Below are 12,970 nucleotides of genomic sequence, written 5' to 3'. Positions count from 1 at the left end.
AAGTCAATCGGAATTATTTTGAGCATTGGGTGTGCACGGATTCCCCGCACCCTAGATCAAGTCTCTATATATAAATATATATATATATATATAGCACATATAACCTACAGCGTCTCTACACTCTTAAGGGAAGAATGAAAAAGGGAAAGAAACACTACAACAAAAACGGGATACAACAACGGATATAATCCGTTGTCATAGGGGTCAAAAATTTGTATCCGTTGTCGTATATAAAACTTTTAACAACATCAAAAATTACAACACTTTTAAAATGACAAAGACAACGGATTTTATCCGTTGTCGTTTCTCAATAACAAAACAAAAAAAAAATTAATATACAAATTTTCAATATTATAAATAAAACAAAATTTAAAATTTTAGAAATAAAATTTAATATACAATTTTTCAATATTACAAATCAATATTCTAATTCTAAATTCTAAATCAATCTACACTAGAAAATTTATCGATCGAGTTATGAACAAGTCTATATAAATTAACTCGGAACTTCCTATACATCGAGTTATGAACTAATCTATATAAATTAACTTGGAACACTCCTTCTAGATTAACATCCACCATTATCCCTTGCATCCCGACTATCTGCGCAAGTTGACAAACTCAAGTAGTAGAAAAAAGTATCAACAACAGTAAACATCAGCATTGCCTTTCTCATCATTCTTATCTTCTTCTACAAAAACACAAGAAATAAATTAAGTCACTGCAGATTTTTGTAATTTGAGTATACATGTTTCCACATCTAAGCAGATTTCAAGAACACAAAACACAGCAGTTTCATCAATTTCTTCGTTAGAGTAAACTGTTTTCATGAACTGTGAACAAACACATAGATTATATTAGTAAAAAAATCAATAATGAAGAAGCAAAATGATTTGAAGACAATTATTTAAGAATACTCTGAAGAAAAAGCAATACCGAATTTCAAAGTCCTGCTCTCGAGGACTAATTTGCAATAACACAAAGCCTATCAGAACAACTTCAAAGCAGGAAAACCTCACAATCACCCTTTAAAAAAATAAAAATTATCTCAAACTTACCTCACTGGAAAATGCCATTAAATATTTTAATTTTTTTCTAAACGTGCAGTGAAAACAAATCTGGGAATGCCACCTTTCCTAGATCTGCAACTGGATTCTTGGAAAGCCTGACATCCTGCATAACAAAGCATTTATCATGTAACACTGGGATATTATCAATTATATCAAAAATGTTCATTGATACAGTCACTGGTAGCTTCGCATTGCACCTAATAACTTACTTTCAAGAGTTCGATATTCTTCTCCGCAGCTCAACTCATCAAAAGAATCCAACTTATCAATCAAAATTTCAGCATCTAATTGTATTTCATCCAAAAAAGATAAAACAATACAAAACAAGCAAAATCCCCATAAGTGTACTTCCTGCTAGCAAATGTCAAGCCCAACCAAAACAATCCATAAAGCAAACAAATTCTAGACTGAGCAACTTTCATAAAAAAATCATAATGCATTCAATCTTGAATCAAATCAAGTGCCGCTAGTTGGATATGCAAGATAACTTGAAGCACCATTTATCTTCACACATATTTATCAAATAAATTCATTCCATGACCCAAATCACACTTGAAACACAAAAGCTAAAAAAATACTACCTTACTGTTCCGTGCTCTAAAATTAAGCAAAATCACAAAAAATGCAACAACATGTTCACAACATTTAAGCACGAAGAACCAAAAATCTGAGAAGCACAGAAATAGACTTAAGCTGAGAACAACAGAAACAGACATACTAATGCAGTTTAGCTATCATTTACCTTTCAATGCCAAATCCTAGCATTTGGATTCTTCAGTGCACCCACTAAAATACAGGAACCTCAGCATAACAAAGCACTGATAATTCATAGGAGAAACATAGCAAAAATGCAAGAAATAATATTGCATGTAAGAGATGTATTAGGTCAAATTAATACCTGCACATGAGAATGTCGAGTATTTCCTTATTTGTTAAGTTAAAGTACTGATTTTTGGAACATTCTTTAGCTACAACAGCCTGCTCCTCGTGGAAACAATCGTGCTTGTACATATATAATTAATGTAGCTAGCATTAATAATCACCAAGCCCACATTCAAGATTCGCAAAATCATATATACTAAGAATTAATTTACCCACCCACCCACACACCCAATTTTCCTAGCAAACTGGTAAATGCCTGTACAAGCCATTATCCCTTTTATAGTGTAAAGGTCCCAGTTTGGCTGCACTCCACAATCACGGTTAAGAAACCAATGATAATTAATAGAATGTGATGCTATTGAGAAACCAAAAAATGTGTTAATTAATTAATTAATAATGGAACACGAATCCATAATCAAAAGATGCATGCAGCCCGGGACTTGATTATTAGCTAATCTACCTAGCTAGCGTACAAAAATAACATAATAAAATAAAATTTCTGCCCAGAACTTATAGGAGTAAAACTTCTGCAAAAAGGCGACCATATTAGTCCACTTTTCGTCACAGCTGCATGCACAAAATCGACTAAATCCGCTCAAAGCTCTGAAAAAATTTCCGAAAGTTGTCGAGTGTTGCTATTTAAGCTGTAGTAGCCCGTAACCAAAATCAGTAATTAAGGAATTAATAATAATTACTTGGATAGAGTTCGGAAGCTCCGAAGGTGAGTTCGGAAGTTCCGAACAGGATCGAAAGCTCCGATGCAGGATCGGAAGCTCCGATGGTATTACGTCAGGCATGACGTGTGGCAAGATCGGAAGCTCTGATCACCCCTATCCGAAGTCAACAAGTGATATTTTGACACGTGGCAGATCAGGATCTTCGGAAGCTCAGATCGCAGGATCGGACATTCCGATCGAGGTTCGGACGTTCCGATCGAGGATCGGAAGCTCCGATCGTTGTCTATAAATAGAAGGCCGAGAATTCATTTTCAATTGCCAATTCTGGATTTCCTCTCTACTCTAGTCATATTTGAGTTGTTCTAGCCTTCCTAGGCTTCACCCGGGAGTCGTCGAGGCATTCGATAGTCGTAGCAGAGTTGTGCCCAAGTTCTGGAGGCATCGACATCAAAGGGCTAACGACGGACGAAGGTATAGCTTTTGCTTCCTATAAATATGTAGGAGTATGCAATAGCTTAGTTAAGGCTTTTAGAGCACTTTAATGATATTAGTATCATTTGGCAGTGTAGAGCAGACTATAGGCATGGACCTAGAGTTGGTAGAGCTTGCACTGTTTTGAGGTACGAAAGTACTGTTCGAGATATCCTGACTGAGTATGCATGTATTATGTGACTGCATGGTTTATATGTCATTGATTTATGCTGCATTCATTTGCATACTGAGCTATCTCCTTCGAGATGTCTGTTAGTAGGGTTTTTCCCTATCCTGTTAGTGGTTGGACTTTCAATGATTTGGGTCCGGCATATCCACTTGTATTACGGTATGGGAGCCATCTCCTGAAGCGACGGCACAACGTGCTACATACCAGGGCCCGGTCTGTCTCTGTTATCTGATCCTTGACCTCGAGTTTATAAGGAGTTCACTTTGCATGCATGTATACTCATACTCTCGTGCTGAGAATTTTATGCTCACGTCTCGTACTCTGTGTTTCTGGACACCCTATTCCGTGGGTCAGGTTTGCGATTGGACGAGGCGGGTGGATCCAAGAAGGGCTAGTCAGTGGTTGACCAGCTGGAGCTTCGTCTAGATTTTATTTCTGTTGTTTTGAGGTTGATATAGCTATTCATTTGGTTGTATATTATTTGGATAAATTACAGATTCCTTTAATTGGGATTGTATAATGTTTATGGTTTCCGTAGTTTTATTCTGATATCTGATTAATTAAGTTAATTGCATGCCTAAGTTCTGTTAGTAGGTGATCCGAATAAGGGTCACTACATTTATGGTATCAGAGCATGCAAAAGTATTCTTGGGATTTAGTCTTATCGTGAGGTATTTTTGTAGATGGCAGATCGTGATGACCAGAGTTCTCATGGCAGTATTGGTGGGCGTTGGGGTGATGCCGACCGAGAGAATCGTCGAGAACGGCATCATCGTCATCATGACGACGAGCGTTTCACTGTGCGTCGATTCTTAGCTATGGGTCCTAAGCCCTTAGTTGGAGGTGAGTCTCCGGAGGATGCGGAGAACTGGTTAGATCGCATGGAGACGACTTTTCAGACTTTCCAATGCACCGAGGAGCAGAAGATGGAGACCCTGGGTTATCTTCTGGATGGACGTGCGCGCAGGTGGTGGAGGTTTACTTCCGCACAGCTTTTCAGAAGCTGTATTTTCCTCCTGCCCTCCGTCAGTCGAAGGCAGGAGAGCTACTGAGTCTGCGACAGGGAGCCATGTCTATCGATGAGTATCAGCAGAAGTTCTTTGATCTGCTATCCTATTTCCCCGAGATTGCTGACAGCTCTGGGATGAAGTATAATCTGTTCCTTCAGGGCCTTAACACTGAGATCCATGACCGTGTGGCGGTTGGCGACGACATGTCCTACGAGGGTTTGGTGAGCCGTTGTCACCAGGCGGAGGACAGCATCCGGCGGAACAGGTCTTTCTCTCAGTCAAGACCTGCTAGTTCTTTGGGTCCCCGTGCCCAATCTTTCAAGAAGTCTGGATCTACTTCTTCTTCCTCTGGCTCTGCTGGTGTTGTCCGTTACGGTAAGAAGGACAAGTGTGATCACTGTGGGAAGAACCACCCATCCAACAAGTGCCGCAGAACTTCTAGAGCTTGTTTCCGTTGTGGAGAGACTGGTCATATCCGGAGGGATTGTCCACTATCTGGGGGAGGAGGTTCTGGTTTTGGTTCAGGATCTGGTTCTCAGGCCACCGTTCAACAGAGGTCGCAGGGACAGCCTGTTGGGAGTTCTCATTTGAGGCCACGAGCTTCTGGCCAGGTGTTTGCCCTGAGACATGATCAGGTAGTGGAGGAGAATGAGAAAGTCATCGTAGGTACATTTCTGCTTTATGGTATACCTGCTCTTGTACTTATTGACACTGGTGCATCTCATTCCTTCATTTCTGCACGTTTTGTTAAGAGGCATAAGTTACCATGCATTGCACTAGACGTAGTGATGTATGTTTCTACTCCGACGGGCCAATCTTCTTTGGCTAAACGTCTAGTGATGGGTTGCCCTTTAGAGTTTGAAGGGAACATTCTGTTAGCGAATCTCATGGTCATGGCGATGGACGACTTTGATTGCATTCTGGGAATAGATATGTTGACTACCTATCGAGCTTTAGTGGACTGCTATCAGAGATTAGTATGCTTTCATCCGGAGGGGAGTGAGAGCTGGTTTTTCTATGGTGAGGGAGCGCGACCCCCGATGCCTTTGGTATCAGCTTTGAGGGCCTGTAGAGCTCTAGAGTCTGGCGGGGAAGGCTACCTTATCTATGCAGTTGATTTGTCCGCTGAGAGTATTGGGATAGAAAGCATTCCTGTTGTGGATGAATTTCCAGATATATTTCCTGATGAGATTCCGGGTTTTCCTCCTGCTAGAGAAGTCGAGTTTGGCATAGAGTTGATGCTGGGTACTTCACCTATTTCTCGAGCACTGTATCGTCTAGCTCCGTCAGAGATGCGTGAATTGAAGAATCAGCTACAAGATCTTTTGGACAAGGGGTACATTCGTCCTAGTGTATCTCCTTGGGGAGCTCCTGTTCTCTTTGTAAAGAAGAAGGATGGGTCGATGCGGTTGTGCATTGACTATCGGCAGCTGAATCGAGTCACTGTGAAGAACAAGTATCCTTTTCCTCGTATTGATGACTTGTTTGATCAGCTGCAGGGCACGTCAGTTTACTCCAAGATTGACTTTTAGATCTGGGTACCATCAGTTGAGAGTCCGTGATCAGGACGTAGCCAAGACTGCATTCTGTACTCGCTATGGGCATTACGAGTTCCTAGTGATGCCATTTGGTTTGACTAATGCACCGGCTATATTCATGGATTTGATGAACCGTGTCTTCAGGGAGTATTTGGACAAGTTTTTCGTGGTCTTCATTGACGACATCTTGGTGTATTCGCATAATACGAAAGAGCATGTTTCTCACTTGCGGTTGGTACTACAGACTCTTCGAGATGAGCAGTTGTACGCCAAGATGAGCAAGTGTGAGTTCTGGATGGATAGAGTGGTCTTTCTTGGCCATATCATATCCATGGAGGGGATTTCTGTTGATCCAAGCAAGATTGAAGCGGTGCTTAATTGGTCGCGTCCGACGACAGTTGCTAAGATCCGTAGTTTTTTGGGTCTAGCAGGGTATTATCGTCGCTTCATTCTGAACTTCTCTCAGTTAGCTCGACCGTTGACGCAGCTTACTCGCAAGGGTGTGGACTTCGAGTGGTCCCCCGAGTGTGAGGAGAATTTCTGTGAGCTTTGACGGCTGTTTGACTTCTGCGCCTGTGTTGGCATTACCGTCAGGATTTGGAGGGTATGTGGTATACACTGATGCTTCTCTTCAGGGGTTAGGTTGTGTTCTGACTCAGAATGGGCATGTGATCGCATACGCTTCTAGACAGCTGAAGCTTCACGAGGACAACTACCCAGTCCATGATTTAGAGTTAGCAGCCTTTGTGTTTGCTTTGAAGATCTGGCGTCATTATCTGTATGGCGAGAAATTTGAGATCTTCACCGACCATAAGAGTCTCAAGTATTTTTTCACTCAGGCGGAGTTGAACATGAGGCAGAGACGTTGGATGGACTTACTTAAGGACTATGATTGCGAGATAAAGTACCATCCGGGAGCTGCTAATCTCACCGCTGATGCCTTGAGTCGCAAGGTGCGACTATCAGCACTTCAGACTTGTTCAATGTCTAATGCGATCAGTGACTGTTGTACTTCAGGTTATACCTTCAAGCATAAGAAAGGTATGCAGAGTATCCAGATGTTTGCGATATTATCTGAGCCAGCTTTGTATTCGCGGATTCGAGATGCTCAGATGTCTGATTCGAAGACCCAGCGTTTAGCTCGTCTAGCTAACGAGGGTAACTCGTCTGGAATTCATTATCAGTCAGATGGCTTTCTGTGTTTTTCTGGTAGGCTTGTGATTCCGCAGGATGAAGAGTTGCGAGAGGAGATTTTGTCTCAGGCGCATCGCACTAATTTGAGTATTCATCCTGGGAGCAACAAGATGTACAAGGATCTATGTACTCGTTTTTGGTGGAAAGGAATGAAACGCAGTGTTTATCAGTTTGTTTCGAGATGTTTGGTGTGTCAACAGGTCAAGGCAGAGCACCGACGACCTGGAGGATTGCTTCACAGTCTGCCTATTCCTGAATGAAAATGGGAGTTTATCACAATGGATTTTGTGACTCATTTGCCGGTATCCCCGAGGAACTGTGATGCTATCTGGGTTGTGGTGGACCGACTCACCAAATCAGCGCATTTCATTGCCTATAGCCGGGAGTACAATATGGATCGTATGGCTCGGCTGTACATTCAGGAGATCGTTCGACTTCATGGAGTGCCTGTGAGCATTGTCAGCGATCGGGACCCCAGGTTTACTTCTAGATTCTGGGGGAGTGTTCAGCGTGCGATGGGTACTACTCTCAGTTTGAGTACTGCCTATCATCCGAAGACTGATGGTCAGTCGAAGCGCACTATCCGTACTTTGGAGGATATTCTTAGAGCGTGCGTCATGGATTTTGGTTCAGCCTGGCAGGATCATTTGCCATTGATCGAGTTTGCGTACAACAACAACTATCATACTAGTATTGGGATGGCACCTTTTGAGGCGTTGTACGGGCGACGTTGTCGTACTCCACTCTTCTGGGAAGAAGTGGGGGAGAGACAGACTGAGGGACCGGAGCTTATCCAGCAGGCGATAGACATTGTTGATCAGATCAAGAAACAGATTAAGACTGCACGGGATCGTTAGGCCAGCTATGCTAATATCAAGCGTAGGCCTTTGTAGTTCGATGTCGGGGAGAAAGTGTTTCTGAGAGTGTCACCTTTCCGCATGATTCTCAGATTTGGCCTTAAGGGAATGTTGTCTCCCAGGTTTATCGGTCCGTTTGAGATCTTGGAGAGCATTGGCGATTTGGCTTATCGACTAGCTTTGCCACCGCATCTATCCAGTATTCACGACGTGTTCCACGTATCTCTGTTGCGACGGTATGTGGCGGATGAATCTCATATTCTGCAGCGGTCTGAGGTTCAGGTGAACAAGGATTTGACCTATGTTGAGAAACCTATTCGTATCCTGGATTATAAGGATAAGGTTTTATGGAACAAAGTCATTTCTTTGGTTTTAGTTCAGTGGAAGCGCCGAGGCACTGAAGAAGCTACTTAGGAGCTTGAGGACAGGATGCATGAAGACCATCCTGAGTTGTTTTGATTTCATTCTTAAGTTGTATTCAGTTGCAAACTCTGTAAACGTTTGATTTGAATAAAGAATGTTCCTGATTTCTGTATTGCATTCAGTACTTAAGATCTGATTTCGAGGACGAAATATCTTAAGTGGGGGAGAATGTAGTAGCCCGTAACCAAAATCAGTAATTAAGGAATTAATCATAATTACTTGGATAGAGTTCGGAAGCTCCGAAGGTGAGTTCGGAAGTTCCAAACAGGATCGGAAGCTCCGATGCAGGATTGGAAGCTCCGATGGTATTACATCAGGCATGACGTGTGGCAAGATCGGAAGCTCCGATCACCCCTATCCGAAGTCAACAAGTGATATTTTGACACGTGGCAGATCAGGATCTTTGGAAGCTTCGATGGCAGGATCGGACGTTCTGATCGAGGTTCGGATGTTCCGATCGAGGATCGGAAGCTCCGATCATTGTCTATAAATAGAAGGCCGAGAATTCATTTTCAATTGCAAATTCCGGATTTCCTCTCTACTCTAGTCATATTTGAGTTGTTCTAGCCTTCCTAGGCTTGACCCAGGAGTCGTCGAGGCGTTCGATAGTCGTAGCAGAGTTGTGCCCAAGTTCTGGAGGCATCGACATCAAAGGGCTAACGACGGACGAAGGTATAGCTTTTGCTTCCTATAAATATTTAAAAGTATGCAATAGCTTAGTTAAGGCTTTTACAGCACTTTAATGATAGTAGTATCATTTGGCAGTGTAGAGCAGACTATAGGCATGGACCTAGAGTTGGTAGAGCTTGCACTGTTTTGAGGTACGAAAGTACTGTTCGAGATATTCTGACTGAGTATGCATGTATTATGTGACTGCATGGTTTATATGTCATTGATTTATGTTGCATTCATTTGCATACTGAGCTATCTCCTTCGAGATGTCTGTTAGTAGGGTTTTTCCCTATCCTGTTAGTGGTTGGACTTCCATCGATTTGGGTCCGGCATATCCACTTGTATTATGGTATGGGAGCCACCTCCTGAAGCGACGGCACAGCGTGCTACATACCAGGGCCCGGTCTATCTCTGTTATCTGATCCTTGACCTCGAGTTTATAGGGAGTTCACTTTGCATGCATGTATACTCATACTCTCGTGCTGAGCATTTTATGCTCACGTCTCATACTCTGTGTTTCTGGACACCCTATTCCGTGGGGCAGGTTTGCGATTGGACAAGGCGGGTGGATCCAAGAAGGGCTAGTCAGTGGTTGACTAGCTGGAGCTTCGTCTAGATTTTATTTCTGTTGTTTTGAGGTTGATACAGCTATTCGATTTGGTTGTATATTATTTGGATAAATTACAGATTCCTTTACTTGGGATTGTATAATGTTTATGGTTTCCGCAGTTTTATTCTGATATCTGATTAATTAAGTTAATTGCATGCCTAAGTTCTGTTAGTAGGTGATCCGAGTAAGGGTCACTACATAAGCCAAGGAAAAAGCAGAAACTGCTGAGAGATAAAGGATATCAGAGTACTCATCCAGCTGAAATTCACAACAACAAAGAATTAAGAAACAGAAAGGAAGATGAAAAACACTATTAAGGGTGGGAGGACCACGTAATTAAGTTTAAATAGCAAAGAAACCCACTTTTCTCCCCGATGGAGTGTTTTTTAAGGTAGAATGTCCGCTGATTTAAGTTCGAAAATACCAAGCCCAACCTTGTAAATAAATTCCAATATTTGTCAGAACACAATAAAAAAGGACAACTTAAACTGAATTACACCCCATTTACAACATATATGACCAACTTAAGATCAAACTCATTCAAACAATCAGAAAGTGTGATTCATTTGATGTGCAATTAAAAGAAGACAACTTTCACTACAATATTCATTTTCATAAACAAATCATGCCAAAGAGGCCAACATATAACAACCATTTTTCACTAGAAACCGATAGAGTAATCTCTCTTCTATATACTCCAGCTTAGTTATCCGACTCTCAAGTTTAGTGAATAATTATTTTGCGAAAACAAAGTATAAACGATTAACAATATACAACCTACCTTCACCAAGCGTGCCAAGGATCAACCCATCTAACTCTTTCCCTTAGCATTCTGTCAAGATCAGGGTCGTCCCTACAGAAAAGTCAAACCAAGAAATAAGTATAGCACATTAAGAAGTCACGAACAAATCATTTTGTTCTACCCCTGCATGAATGGCTTCCTCGATTCCTTCTCCCACAGTCCCACCTATGGGGAAAAAAAACCAAAAGGGTATCCATGCATAAAACTTGGAATGTAAGAATACTGAATACAGATGAAGCTACAAAATCAGAACCTCCGTATGAACACCATACTCCGTGGCAGTATCAACGTGTTTGTAACCAGCCTGCAACCAAAATTAAATCAACTCAACATTAATTCACACTTGCAAAATTAATATATAAAGCTTAGTATATTAAATATATATCATGATTAGCTCTAGAAAGTACGTACGTAGCTCCACTATGGCTGTGCAAATAGATTGGCGAGGGGATTCAGTTCTCCAAGTGCCGAAGCCTACAGCTGGTATTTTGTTGCCACTCCGCAATTTAAATGATTCGACCTATTCTTCATGAGAAACAAATGTTGCCTGTGACATGATGATGAAAAGATTTACAGTACTGATAGTTCTGTTCACTCAATTAATTCTTTTTTATAGTAAGGATTTGGGCGGACAAGGTTGGGGAAAAGATATCGAATGGCGGACACGTTAAGTGATTTGTGTATGTGCCTTAACGCTTGCACATATTCTGTCAAGATCATGCTTTATGGACACAAGATCATTGTGAGAACATCAACACCTTTAAAAATTAACTCAAAACTCACATAACATATTATATTTTCTAAATATTCTGCACTGTCCAGTCCTACTAACATCAACATGGGCACCAACAAAAATTTCAAACAACCAAGATAACTTTTACCAGCAGCAGTTAATTATATCCATAAAATCAAGTTGTCCCTAGAATAAAACCATAAAACCGTTAATCAACAAGTTCATAACCAAAGTTCTACATTTTTTTAATCATAATTCACTAAGAAGCTCCACTAAGGATGGACAACACCCCACATCAAACTTGACGGCGAGAACCGCATTCCTACTCGCTAAAATAGTCAAAACAACAAATTTATTTAAACACAAAAAAATAAGATAATCTGCACACTCATATACACGTAATAAATTATCATTATTCATGACTGACAAAGTTTTTTACCTGCAAAAAAGAGTGAAAACAACAAAACTACGGGCACCCACACTGAATAAATGCCAATCTACAGTCTACATACATATTAACGAAAAAATTCCAAAAATCCCATACAAAATATATGGCAATAAAGTTCAAATATATATATATATAGACACATCTAGACACAATAAAAAGAATAAGCAACAAAAATGAAAAGGGTCAAAGATTCACCAGCACTGCAAGAAGTAGGAGGATCTTTCTGCAAATCTTTGAGCTCCTTCAAGATCCGCTTGGAAACCATCTACCCAAAAATTGTCCGACCTAAGTAAAAAATTACGAAGACAAAAGAGAACCTGTAAACATGGATAACCAATATTGACATCTATGGTCGAACAGGGGTGACAACTTCGATGCTTCAGGTTGCCACTATTGGCATCAAAATGAAGCTTAGGACGATATCTTACCGAATTCTATCTCCAAACACATATTTCCGACGCGGTGGCAGCGAATCGACGGGAAGAAGTGGCGGCTAGGGTTGGGTTTTGGGAGAGTAGTGAGAGGAATAGCGCGAGAAGGAAGAAAGGGGTAGACAAAATTAAAGACGAAAGTCATATATCGAATTATTATTATTATGATTATTATTATTATTATTATTATTATTATTTATTTTTTTAAAAAAGGAAAAAAATAGGACAAAGGTTTAACATAATACATTGTCTTTGATTTCATAAAACAACATAAAAACACAATGGTTTTAATAACCGTTGTGGTAGATCCCAAAAAAAAGCATATAGACAACGCTTAATTAAAACCGTTGTCGTAGGTCATAAAAAAACCGCTCATTGACAACGGTTTTTAAAAACCGTTGTCTTTGACATGTAAAAGACAATGGTTTTTTAAAAACCGTTGTCTTCTTTCATTAAAATATGGCCAATAACAACGGTTTTTTTTAAAAGCCCAAAGACAACAGTTTTTTAAAAAAACCGTTGTCTTTTAGGTGTTGTTGATACCAACATTTGTTGTAGTGTCGATAAAAAAAAAAGCCCAAACCCTAGTCCAAACCCGCCGCCCCTCCGAACCAGCTCAGATCCGGCGCCTTAGCCACCGATCGATCACCGGAAACACCTACAGCTTCGATTTAATCCATCTCCATCTTTGATTTAACCCATATCCAGCTTCGATTTAAGCAATAAATCATAATTTTTTAGCAAGGAATCGATCTTCTCGAAGTCTTGTTCGGTGACTTACTACACGCGTTGTTCTCAATCTTTTTTGTGCGAGTTTGCTTCGATTTTCGATTGTAAGTTGCTCTTAACCTAACCTCAAGATATTTCGAGCATAGTCCAGTATTTCTCTGTTCCATGTTTTTCTATTTTTTTTTTGGGTTTTTTCCATATCAGTTGAAGATCTGTCGGTTTTGTGTTCTTGG

At 40.7% G+C, this 12,970-nt stretch overlaps 1 long non-coding RNA gene across 3 annotated transcripts; it reads right to left on the bottom strand.

The window, feature by feature from the left end:
• Positions 1–418: 418 nt before the first annotated feature.
• Positions 419–12,137, bottom strand: LOC140874030 (uncharacterized). Of its 3 annotated transcripts, XR_012148115.1 has the most exons (6): positions 12,006–12,137; positions 11,773–11,894; positions 10,808–10,943; positions 10,650–10,700; positions 10,376–10,447; positions 419–691 (listed from the first exon to the last, which is right to left on the bottom strand). It is a non-coding gene; the product is annotated as an uncharacterized lncRNA (long non-coding RNA). The 3 variants fall into 3 exon arrangements; XR_012148113.1 differs by lacking the exon at positions 419–691 and having other exon boundaries at positions 10,078–10,447; XR_012148114.1 differs by lacking the exon at positions 419–691 and having other exon boundaries at positions 10,078–10,447; positions 11,773–11,862; positions 12,006–12,135.
• Between the last annotated feature and the right edge of the window lie 833 nt (positions 12,138–12,970).

The sequence above is a fragment of the Henckelia pumila genome, chromosome 1 (assembly GCF_033568475.1).
Source record: "Henckelia pumila isolate YLH828 chromosome 1, ASM3356847v2, whole genome shotgun sequence".
Lineage (NCBI taxonomy): Eukaryota > Viridiplantae > Streptophyta > Magnoliopsida > Lamiales > Gesneriaceae > Henckelia > Henckelia pumila.
The sequence above is the reverse complement of the archived record's forward strand: the minus strand, read 5'-3'. Positions and strand labels throughout refer to the sequence as shown.